Consider the following 13135-nt stretch of genomic DNA (forward strand, 5'->3'; position numbering starts at 1 on the left):
CTTTATCACTGTTATCCCAGAGGTGCACATACACAGTCCCACGCATTTGTACCCTGAACAGGAAGTGAAATGATGAGATGGGTGGTAAGTTGGGGGGTAGGCAAAATTCTAAGAAGTCAGGCAAGGTTCCTAGAACCAGTGGACACAAATCCCTCTCCTTGGATGTGGACAGGACCCATGGGTATGATGGGACATCACCTCCATAATTAGGTTACCTTCCAGGAAAAAGGTGAAGGGATGCTTGCAGACATAATAAAGTTTCCCTAATCAACTGACTTTGAATTCATCAAAAGACAGATTACCCTGTATGGTTCTGACCTAATAAGAGGAGCCTTCAAAAAGGACTGGGCCTTTCTTAGAGTCAGAGACTTGAAGCGTAAGAAAGAGATTCTCCTCCTGGTTCTGAAGGAGCAACTGCCACATTGTGGAGAGGGTCTGTGAGAGGGTGATGTATGTGGCAGAGAATGGTGGCAGGCCTCCAGAGCTGAGAGTGAACCTCAGGTCACAGCCAGCAAGAAGGGGGAGGCCTCAGTCCTACAACCGCAGGGAAGTCATTTCTGTCAACAACCCAGGAGCCCGGAGAAGGCCCCTGAGCCTTGGATCCAACTGAACCTCCACTGACACTTTGATTTCAGTCTGGAAGACTCTGAGCCGAAGGCCCAGTTAATCTTGTCTGGCCTCTTGACCCCCTAGAAATTGTGAGGTAATAAATGGATATTGTCTGAAGCCCCTCAGTTTGTGGTATTTGTTATGTAGCCCTCAACAAAGAACACAGGAAGTAACAGAAGACAGAGGTCCTAGAGGAGAGAGAGAGGAAAGTGTAAGCAGCAGACGGAGTTCACCTTCCTCTTCTCCGCTTCAGAACTTCCCACTACATGGCAGTCTTCATACAGCCGGGTCAAGAGAAACACACCTGGGGATCTGGTTAGTGTCTCACTCCTTCTGTCCCCATGGCATTTTTACAATGATGAGTGGTTGCTGTGGCAACATCACGGGATCCCAAATGATTTCTTCTAATTCACTGAAATAGTCAAATAAGGCGTGCAGTGAGCAATGCTTGGGCTCAGTGAGAGCTCCGCTCGCTGGCTGTGATAAATCTGTTTCCATTACTCCACCTGCCACCTGAAAACATCCCAATAAAAACTTCAAAATAGACTGAATAGTTGTTATATGTACAAAAGAACCCTGTCTCCCACAGGAGAAATGCAACTGCCTATATTACAGATAGCTAATCATAACCATGGAAATCATTCTTCATTAAGCTATCTTAAAACTAAACTCCAGTGAAACTGTTCCAATTCTCTTTACTTAACCATCAACAAGCAAAAGTCATTCATGTGTTTAGCCATTAGCTAATTGCCTCCATCACAAAATGAACACTTTTATTAGAAAACTTACTTTATGCAAAAGCAATAAAGTTCGTCCATAACTGAAGGTAACTGGAGCTCCCAACTAAGTGAGGTAGCATTTTGAGAGGCATCCAACCACAATTTAATAATGGTCCAATCCTTAAAATGTCTCTAACCACCACACTGGAAAGAAAAATCTCTAAAAGCCTGCTTATAAAATGGACTACCATGTTGCGTACCAAACATAAAATTAAATATCGAGGTCTCCAATGTGGGTCAATTACCCATTAATCACTGTTCTTTCCTTCTGTGTAAACCAAACCCTGTTTTGTGACCATGCTTTTGGGGAAAGCCATGCTTCTCCCCAGCACCAGACGAACTGCAACCAATTCCAGTCAAAGGTTCTCGACCTCTATCTCTCATCAGCTTCATCTCCAGGGCTCAGCAAACAGTTTGCTGGGAGTTCCTTACCCATGGGTGTGGGATGGGGCCCAAGAATGTGCACTGTTAACAAGCTCGCATGTGATGCTGATGCCACTGACTCTGGGGGCTCCAATGTGAGAAACATGCCAACCGTTTCTCTCCCCAGTTAATGATCTGTCTAGCTGGGGGCCTATAATACCATTCCAAACGCTAAACCAGGAGGGTAAATCTGCTGAGGGCTTTGGAAATATTTTTTGTGACAAAAAAAATCCTGAAACATACTAGTATACTTCTTCCTTTTCCTGCTTCTGACTTTTGTTGATTTCATTTGATGCCTAGAACATGGGCACTTACCTTTGGGGAAATGAGCCTGAAAGAACAAGACAGTGGAACAGGCTGAAAGGTTAGAGATAACCTGAATCAGGAATCTGCTGAGATTCTGAACTGACCAGCCCTAGGACCTTCTACTTCTGAACTTGTTCTTGCACATGGCTTATTAGCTTTGAGTCAACGTTGGTTTGGTTTTCTGTTACTTAAAGTCTTATTTAGACTCAGAGTAACAGAACCATTAAAAATTGGGGCACGCTATTTGTAATTATGAGGTTTGGATTAAATAAGTAAGAAAAAAGTTATTAATAAAGAACTATCACATGCTCGCCACATTCATGTTCTAGGTCCTACTGCCTTAGCTATTGAAACATTCAGGCTCCTGCTATGAAAACTGATCAGACCCAAACAGTATTTTGGATAGATTTTAAGAGCTGGAGAAGAAAGCACTGGACAAAAAATTTATTAAATGCAAAACTAAGTTTAGAAATATGTTTCAAAATCTTAGTACTCCAGACATTAGTAAACATTTACTTTATTGTCAACAGAGTATGTTAAAATGGCTAACTGATTAAAATTAAGGGGCTGCCTGGTGATTCACAGACCTGTACCCCTGGGGATAAAAATATATGTTTATGAAAAAAAAAATTAAGGGGCTGCACAGCTGGTTTGTAAAAGGGTGTTGTGGTCATTTCACTTTTCTTTCCCAGGCCATCTGTTTTACTCAGATTTGGGTGAGTCCAAGGTTCAGACAGCCCTTTTGCAGGAAGATTTATTTAGCATCTGAGTGTGCCCCATCCTGCTTCCCCAAGAACCTGTCCCTGGGACCTGCCCATGGGACAGCAGCTCTCATCCTTTAGTCAGAAGGGGGCTGTTCTCCACTTCAAGTCCAGGATGGGGCTGCATCCTAATCAAGAGCTCCCTCAGCCACATACAGTACTGTCTCTAGTTATAAAGCACAATGGAATTAGGAAAAAAAAAAAAAAATGGTCATTGGGATCCTGTGATCAGTGGTCTTCAAACTAATACTACAGAAGAGCTCAGGCATTCCATAAAGAAAAAATCATTTTTTACCAAACAATAACTATTTGAACTGCCTGAAAAACCCACTCAATGAACCTGCCATATTTACACGCTAGGATCATGAATAATGATTCACCAAATGTATTAAGTCTGTTGCTTAAAAAATAAAATAAGGAAACCACAGGCATAGTGCCAAAGCAGCAGACAGAATATTAGTCAATTTAAAATTAAGCTTCTTAAAAAAAGCAACTTCTCTTTAATTCATCTCATTGCTTCTCTGGACATAGAGACTGAAAGTTTTTCAGAATGTGTCCTATTTCCAGGTTTTATAGCTGCATCCTTTTACTCAATGACTTTGGAAAGTCTTGATTAGTTATTCTTCTCTAGGGAAGAAAAATCCATAAAAAGGATCTTTTTAAGTTTAGTTTATTTTTATATATAATGTATTTTTTTTTATTTTGGAAGCAATCCTCATAGAAAATTAGTAAAAGGTAGGACAGGGGCGCCTGGGTGGCTCGGTGGTTAAGCCTCTGCCTTCGGCTCAGGTCATGATCCCAGGGTCCTGGGATCGAGTCCCATGTCGGGCTCCCTGCTCGGGGGGGAAGCCTGCTCCCCCCTCACTGCTTGTGATCTCTGTCTGTCAAATAAATAAATAAATAAATAAAATCTAAAAAAAAAAAAAAAAGGTAAGACAGAGAGAAGTAAACCATCCATATCCCCAATACTCAAAGACACACATCACTAATTCATATTTTGATAAATCCTCTTTAAAATTTTTTGTCCTTGTTTTAATCTCTACAGTTTCCAAAACTTACAGACTTAGGTTTCTTCTCTTGCAATGATTTCTCAACAACTTTAGCTGATTATTCTTACTACGCCTACCTATTAAACTTTGTTATTCTTCAACTTCTACCCTTAAACATCTTCTAGTCTTACTCAATATACCCTCTGGTTAATGTGATCAACAGGCACTGGTAAGTCCCAAACACCTTCCATTTACAACTCTCTGATCATTAAATCCATTTTTCCATATCCTTACTGTGTAACTCCAACCGAATATCTTTACACGTAAGCATCAAGTCAGCCCTTCCTTCCTTAGTCTCCTAAGATTATTTTGGTTGCAAGTAAGAGAAAACCGAAGTCAAATGTGTATGTAAATAGAAGTGAAACTAAAAACAACATATTGGGGACGCCTGGGTGGCTCAGTTGGTTAAGCAGCTGCCTTCGGCTCAGGTCATGATCCCAGCGTCCTGGACGTCGCTGGGATCAAGTCCCACATCGGGCTCCTTGCTCGCAGGGAGTCTGCTTCTCCCTCTGCCTCTGCCTGCCATTCTGTCTGCCTGTGTTCACGCTCTCTCTCTCTCTGACAAATTAAAAAAAAAAAAAAAATCTTTAAAAAAAAAAATTCTAAAAACAACATATTGGTTCCAGGATAGGACTGGCTTGCTGAGGAAGCTCCAGCACTGATAAAAAGTCGGACTGATCATTGCTCCATCTCTGCTCTAATAGTTCCCAATGGCTATTCATTTTTTATTTCTAGTGTTACTTCTTGGTTTGTAACAACAAAGTTACATGTAACAACAAAATTCTAAATGCTTCCCAGCAAAAAAGTTCTAGGAAAAAGAACCAAAAAACGGAAAGTATGGAGCTGCTCAGGTAAACTTGCATTAACAAGAACGTGCTTTTGTTTCCATACTCTGTGCCCCACTGACCCAAATGTTCACTCTGCAGCCAGCCTTAGAATTCTGTTTTGCCATGTGATAGTCTCTACTCAACTCTTGAACCACACACGAATCAGGAGATGCAATGGAAGCCCTGCCTGCATCAGTGAGAGCCCTACGACTCAATGGATAGTAGCAGTCCAATCACCACCCCTGTGTTCTCTTCTTCACTGGAGGCTCTAAAGCAATTCCACTCATACGGTAGAATATGGTCATAATTCACAGGCATACACTTGAAGCTCAGTGAGCTGAGTGAGCTGACTGTCAAGTAGTCAGGAGCCTTAATCTACATGGTTTTGAATAAGAAAGAAGTTGCTGCCCCAAGAGTTCACTAAGGAGGGGACTTGCCAAAAATAAGAAAGCTGTGCAGATGGTCATCGGGATATTTCAATGGAAACAGTATGTTTCACTGTAAGATGAAAGACTCAGTGTGTCTAACAGTGAGGACACAGCTGTACAGATTTTTCTAGTGCCACACTATTAGCAAGCCAGGCTCTGGAGTCCACAAAGGAGGAACTGGTACAGTTGTGGATAAGTACACATTTTTTTCAGATTAATCTCCTTGGAATTACTCCTTGCCACAGCATAAAAACACCAGGAATCCCTTCTCTGAGCCACGATTATAGAGCCTTGGCATATGGTTGTCAGCTATTTCTTTGTGTTGCCTAGTGTCTACTTCCACAGAAAATAGCTGATGCAGTAGCCTTGATCTCCTTTGCTCCACTCATCAAATTAGCCAACCATTTATCTCTCTGATGACATATACGTGTGTGTGCTGCATGTATGGTGCAGTGGATCCAGCTTTTTGGCAATATAACAATACCTTATCTTATTGCCTGGGACACTGACCTATATGTGATGCCTCTTTAACCTTCCACTTTGTTTCAGTAAAATAGTAGAGGGGAAAACCAGGATTTGCCTGAATAAGCTGTCATTATATCAATTACACATACACAACACATACAGATAGCAATCAGTTAGAAGTGAACCACATAATTTTCAGGTATAACCAGCCCCTAAAAACCTGTTTCCTTAAGTTCTTCAGCTGTTAACTGCTTACCAATGGTAGGACCTTCTTTTCTAACTTTGAAAACCTTTAGCATTTGTAGAAAAGGCAGTTGAGTTCCTGTCCATCCCAGTCACCTACAAAAGATACTAACTGAACTGCTATCTTTATCCATGGCTATCATGGTAGAAAACTGCATATGGGAGAGAATGTTGTTTGGTTTTTTTCTTTGTTTTATTCCCTAGGAATGGAGGGTCATTCGGTGTTAACATCTTACAAAGTCAAACATAGTCTTACCCTATGATCCAGGAATTAAACTCTTAGAAATTCACTCAAATGAACTGAAAACTTTTGTCCACATAAAAACCTGAAGATGAATGTTTATAGCAGTTTATTCATAATCACCCAAAACTGCAATAAAACAAGACGTCCTTTTATAGGTAAATGGATAAACAAACTCTGGTACCTCAGTACAATGGAGATTATTCCATGATAAAGAGCAATGACGAATGAAGCCATAAAAAGACATGGATGAATCATAAATGCATATTGTTAACTAAAATGATTCAGTCTACATACCACCATATGATTCCAATTACACAGCATTCTGGGAAAGGCAAAATTATAGAAATGGTAAAAAGAAGAGTGATTTCTAGGGATTTAAGGGGAAGGTGGGAGGGCTGGATGGATGAAACGGGATTTTTAGGATGGTAAAATTAGTCTGTACAATACTATAATGGTATATCCATTAAATTAATATCCAATCTATATTTGGATATTGAATTAATATCCAAATCTACAAATCTTAGCAGAGAGAGTAACTCTTAATCATATGTAAATTTTTAAAACATCATTTAGGAGATTGAGGATCCCAGAATGGAATGCAAAATGTGACAAAACAACTTATATTACAAATGTATAAAACTACCTCACTGATTAGAGTGGGAGAAAAAATACTGACTTAAGCAACACTGGAAAAGTGTTGAGCCTGTAAAACGAAACACAGAAGAAACTGCATAAACACTGCACTCTAGTTCATAAAGTTTGTTTCCCATGACAGATACAGATTCAGAAGTATGATAATTGTATACAAATGTATGATAATTCAATATACATATGCTAGAATTAGAAAATTAAATAAATGGCAGATGGTGAAAATCAGGTTTCTTACTATTGGAGTACAGGTTACAAAGAAACAAGGAGAAGAGGCTAGACTGGTCCTTGTGGTAAAGAATTAGAGTCAGAGACATTAGTATAAACTCATGTTTAGCTTAACATAGATATATATCTTACACATAAAAGTATTTCTTGAGATGAATATGCATACCAGTTAGTACACATACATATATTTCCTTGCTCTGTTCAGCTGCAAGGACCTAGAAGTAATGACATCCCAGTGAAAATGAGCATACCTAATGCCCACATCTTGGTGTCTAATACCATTTTCCAATGACAGGAACCTGAGTTTTTGAGAACAATGACTGATATTAGTACTGGAGAAGAAATACACATGATGAACCTGAAGCATCGTGTGGTGCTGCAAAATAGGGCAGCGTTAAGGAAGAAGAGATGAAGACAAAGAAGAGGAAACAAAAAAACTATACACACATACAATGACAGGGTTTGCAAAGGGGTCTAAGAACCAACATAAAAGCTCCCAGTAGCCAAATTGTGAGCAAATCAAGCAACAAAATAAATAGAAACAGATTTTGCACAGCAAAAATAGTAATAATAATAATAATAATAATAAAGTAAAAAAGCAATCTACAGATTGGGAGAAAATATTTGCAAACCATATATCAGATAAGAGGTTAAATAGCCAAAATAGATAAAGAACTCATACAACTCAACATCAACAACAACCAAACCCCATAAATAATCCAATTAAAAAGTGGGCAATGGGTAACTAAATATACATATTTTAGCAAAGAAGACATTCAAATGGCCAAGTGTAGTCACTGTGGATGGAAAACAGCACAGAGGTTCCTCAAAAAAATGAAACTACCATATAATCCAGCAATCCAACCCCTAGATGGGTTAGCTAAAGAAAATTAAAATAGGATATTGAAAAGACACCTGCATTCCCATGTTTATTACAGCAGTTTTCACAATAGCCAAGATAGAAAAACAATCAGTGTCCATCAATAGATGAAGGGATAATATTCCACTATATATGTGTGTATGTGTATACACATGTATACAGTATGTGTATACACATATTCCACATATTACACATATACACATATTACACTGTATATATGTGTATATGTGTATACGCATATTCCACATATTCCACATATACACATATTCCATTGTATACATGTGTATACACATCAACAGATGAAGGGGTAATATTCCACTGTATACGTGTGTATGTGTATACATGTGTATACACACATATACAGTGGTAATATTACCACTGTATACGTGTGTATGTGTATACATGTGTATACACACGTATACAGTGGTAATATTACCACTGTATACGTGTGTATGTGTATACATGTGTATACACACGTATACAGTGGTAATATTACCCCTTCATCTGTTGATGTGTATACACACGTATACAATGGAATATGCGTATATGTGGAATATGTGGAATATGCGTATACACATATACACATATATACAGTATAATATGTCTATATGTGGAATATGTGGAATATGTGTATACACATACACATACACTTATGTGTATACACATATATACAGTGGAGTATTATTCAACTATGAGAAAGAAGGAAATCTTGCAACAACATGGATAGACCCTGAGATCATTATATTAAGTGAGATAAATCAGAAAGAGAAAGGCAAATTGTCATATTGGAATATGCGTATACACATATACACATATATACAGTGTAATATGTCTATATGTGGAATATGTGTAATATGTGTATACACATACTGTATTTGTATATGTGTATACACATACACATACACTTATGTGTATACACATATATACAGTGGAGTATTATTCAACTATGAGAAAGAAGGAAATCTTGCAACAACATGGATAGACCCTGAGATCATTATATTAAGTGAGATAAATCAGAAAGAGAAAGGCAAATTGTCTATGATACCAATGTAGAATCTAAAAAACCTGAACTAATAAAAAACAGAATGGAATGGTAATTACAAAGGCTGTGGGTGGGGGAATTGGGAGATTTTTTTAAGAATATAAACTTGCGGGCGCCTGGGTGGCTCAGTGGGTTAAGCCATTGCCTTCGACTCAGGTCATGATCTCAGGGTCCTGGGATCGAGTCCCGCATCGGGCTCTCTGCTCAGCAGGGAGCCTGCTTCCTCCTCTCTCTCTCTGCCTGCCTCTCTGCCTACTTGTGATCTCTCTCTGTCAAATAAATAAATAAAATCTTTAAAAAAAAAAAAAAAAAAAAAAAAAAAGAATATAAACTTGCAACTAACAGACTAAAAAGCCCTAGAGTTCTAATGCACAGCATGGTGATTATAATCAACAATATTATATTATAAACCTCAAAATTGCTAGTAAAAAGTTGCTATGTCCCAGGTCAAAGAGATGGCTGCCTATATTCTCCTCCGGGATTTTGATTGTTTCCTGTCTCACATTAAGTCCTTCATCCATTTTGAATTCATTCTTTTGTATGGTTTAAGAAAGCGGTCCAGTTTCATTCTTCTGCATGTTGTGTCCAGTTTCCCTAGCACCATATGATAAAGACATTGTCTTTTTTCCATCAGATAGTCTCTCCTTTTTTGTCAAAGATTAGTTGACTATACAGTTGTGAGTCCATTCCTGGGTTTTTTAATTCTGTTCCATTGATCTATGTGTCTGTTTTTATGCCAGTACCATACTGTCTTAATGACTACAGCTTTATAATATAGCTTAAGCCCAGAATCGTGATGCCTCCAGCTCTGCTTTTTGTTTTGTTTGTTTTGTTTTAAAGATTTTATTTATTTATTTGACAGGGACACAACGAGAGAAGGAACACAAGCAGCGGGAGTGAGAGAGGGAGAAGCAGGCTTCCCACTGAGCAGGGAACACGATGCGGGTCTCGATCCCTGGACCCCAGGATCATGACCTGAGGCAAAGGCAGATGCCCAACCAACTGAACCAACCAGGCACTCCCAAACTCAGGAGTTTTATTTACCACCACCACCCCTGGCATCAAACACCAGTGCTCATCTCTACAGGAAAATCTATCTTCATCTTTGATACCATGGATGAGGCAAAGGTGAGGTTTTTGGGAACTAGTTTTAGAGGTACTATCATTGCAGTGATGCTTTGTAGAACGCAAAAAACTGAACATGGTTTTCTGGCCAAAAATTACTCAGAAACATCATTAAACAATAATTTACAAAGTATCTGTGATACTATTTGCCTTTTCAACCAGTTGGAACATTAGTAGGTTAATAATTTCTGGTCATCAAACTGGTCATCGAACACTGTAATTAAAATGGAATGTACAGAAGTATGATTCAAGTCTATAAAGGATACAGAAGTTTGCTTTTCCCAAAACATTTTAGTTCAGTTTTTACACCTGTGTTTCATTTTAAGGGACTGGACAAAAAAACTGAAATTTTAATCACCAGTTAGTTTTGCTACAAATGCAAATAATTAGTTGCATTTATTTACTAGGTATCCAAGGTTTTAAAAAGAAATGCTTCAACAGATTCCCATTATCTAGTTCATGTAAATATCTGAAATTTCTTGTATTTCATTAAAGTTGATGTGCCTGTGCTACTACTTCATGTTTATGAATAATAATACATGCACAGTTGCAAAAACTGTTTAAGTCACTTGATGCTGAATTTGTGGTTGATGCTTTGAGGTTCTTGTATAATTATAAGTTACATAAAAGATATTCCTCAGCCTCAATGGAGAACACATTCTATAAAATTCTCTTGGGTATTTTCTTTATGATATTATAGGACTTAATCCTTTATTTGCAAGAGTCCCATTGTTACATCTGTCATGTTCCATCCTTTATTTGGCTGGCCTATTTTTTAAAAGAAAGAAAGTTCATTAAAACATTTAAATAACATTTTCTAAGCTAGAAAAACTACATCATTTTCTCTCAGATCTAGAGAATAGCACAGTTGCTATTTATTTCTTGCTTCAAAAGGCTTTCTCATTATTATGGAGAGCTATGTGTCAGTTAAAACATTTGTCAAGAATCACCGATAAAGAATCATCCAAGCCACTGACTGAAAGCAGACTGATTCTTTATGCAGCCGTGTACAGAGGAATTACAGCCGATGGAGATTATTCAGCCATTCAGTGTAGCAAACATAGGAGCCTCTACTTCTGTACCATGCGTGTATCAGAGAGCAGGCATCAGTAATCTCCTATAAAGGGGCAGGGAGCAAATAGCTCAGACTTAAAGAATCTGCCACATTTATCACCTCTGTTGCTGCATGAAAGCAGCTACAAAAAATACATGGATGAATGACTGTGCTGGTGTTCCAGTAAGACTTTATTTACATGCAGGTAGCAGCAAGTGCATCGTCGGATTTGGCCCATGGGCGCCAGTTCGCCAACCACTGTCACAGACAGGGAGAGCGGGAGAGAGAATGCGGACGGCAGAGACTCATCACCGTGAGGTCTAAAATGCGTTCTGCTTTCTTCTCTCTTTTTTGCTCCCTTCCTTTCCTTCCTTTTTCTTCCTCCTTGCAAATCCTCTCTCACTTTACCAGCCCAGCCTTTCCCTGCTTAACCACACACAGTTCGTTTTCTCTTTCTTGCACTGCGCTATTGTGGCTCTTCGTTTGCAAATCTACCATTCTTGGCTATTCACGGAGCTCCTTGGGAAGGGGCCAGCTCCGTCACAGAACTAAACATACACTATACACAACATAACCCAGGTCCTTTGGAGCTGAGCAACACATGGCGGTCCTTCCTGGAGAAGGAAAAATACCTCATCCGTCTCTGTATCATCATATACAGCAGAATGCCATTATCTAATTAATAAAGAAAAAGTGATGAGAAAAACAAATGGAGGGCCACAATGTGCTACATGAACTCAGAGGAAGGACAGTGCCCTCGATGGAGGGCCAAGAGAAAGCTGCATACGAAGCTGGTACTGACACAGGGCACGTAAGGAGGAAACAGCAGCTATTCTAGACCCTGAGCATGTCAGGCAGTCTCCAGGATGGCCCACGATGATCCCAAATCATGATATTCAGGCCCCGTGCAAACCCTTCCTCTTGGTTGTTGGCAGGACATAATGACTTCTTTTTTAAGATTATATTTATTCATTTGAGAGACAGTGAGTACATGAGCACGGGGGAGGGGCAGAGGGAGAGGGAGCCCGATGCTGGACTAGCTCCCAGGACCCTGGGATCATGACCCAAGCCGAAGGCAGATGCCTGATAGACTGAGCACCCAGGTGCCCCATAATTACTCACTCCTAATGAATTAAAACACAACATGATGAAATAAGGTCTCTTCCACCTTTGACTACAGTGGCTTCCATCTTGCTCCCTCTCTCTTTTGGTCGCTCTGGGAGAAGCCAGCTTACACCCTGGGAACAGTCCTGTCGGAGGGCCTCATGACAAGAAACTGATGGCTTCAGCCAACACCGACAAGATCTGAGCCACAGGAGGGAGCCACAGGAGGGAGCCCGGACATGCTGTCTTGTCCCGCGCAGTCTGGAGAAGACTACTGCCCCAGCTGACACTTCGATGCGGACTTGTCAGAGGATCTGAGCTCCGGGCTGAGCTGCGACTGGATTTCTGCCTCACAGGAAAACCCTGAGACAATAAATGTGCATTGTTTTATTGTGCTCAATTTTAAGCTAATGTGTTACAGTGCAACAGATAACTACCACAATTGTGTTAGATGATTTAGATACAATCTTGCATTTAATCTTCACAATAAACCTAGAGCATACAATTTACTGTCAACTTTATGGACAAAAAAATAAAGCCCTAGGAGATTCTGTAACCTATCCAAAAATTCAGTTATGAGTAGCAAAAGTGGCACTCAAATCTTTGCTGAAAAAGCATGAACTGAATGCAAGATAAAGCTGAAGAAAGAGTGCTCTGGAAACCACCACGCAGGCTCTGTTCTATTTCAGTAGACACGGAAAAAAGGTGATCTTAGCCAGTTCACTACACAAAGAGGACTTGTGGTGTGTCATTATAAAAGCAACTTTTTTTTTCTTTCTGGGCAAGGGGGTGGGTTTCTTACTGTGCCTTTATGTTTGCTCAGCAGGGCTGTCCTTCTGCTATAGAAAGCAAACTCTGCCAAATCTCATGGCGTTTTTGGCCTCTCTTACGTAATCAAAAGACCACTTTATCCAGATACG

At 39.5% G+C, this 13135-nt stretch overlaps 1 long non-coding RNA gene across 1 annotated transcript; it reads left to right on the forward strand.

Moving 5' to 3' along the window:
- The first annotated feature begins 805 nt into the window (after positions 1–805).
- Positions 806–11423, forward strand: LOC131831297 (uncharacterized). The gene is made up of 3 exons (XR_009353584.1): positions 806–924; positions 9795–10060; positions 11317–11423. It is a non-coding gene; the product is annotated as an uncharacterized LOC131831297 (long non-coding RNA).
- Positions 11424–13135: the final 1712 nt, after the last annotated feature.

Source organism: Mustela lutreola, chromosome 5 (genome assembly GCF_030435805.1).
Source record: "Mustela lutreola isolate mMusLut2 chromosome 5, mMusLut2.pri, whole genome shotgun sequence".
NCBI classification, from domain to species: Eukaryota; Metazoa; Chordata; class Mammalia; order Carnivora; family Mustelidae; genus Mustela; species Mustela lutreola.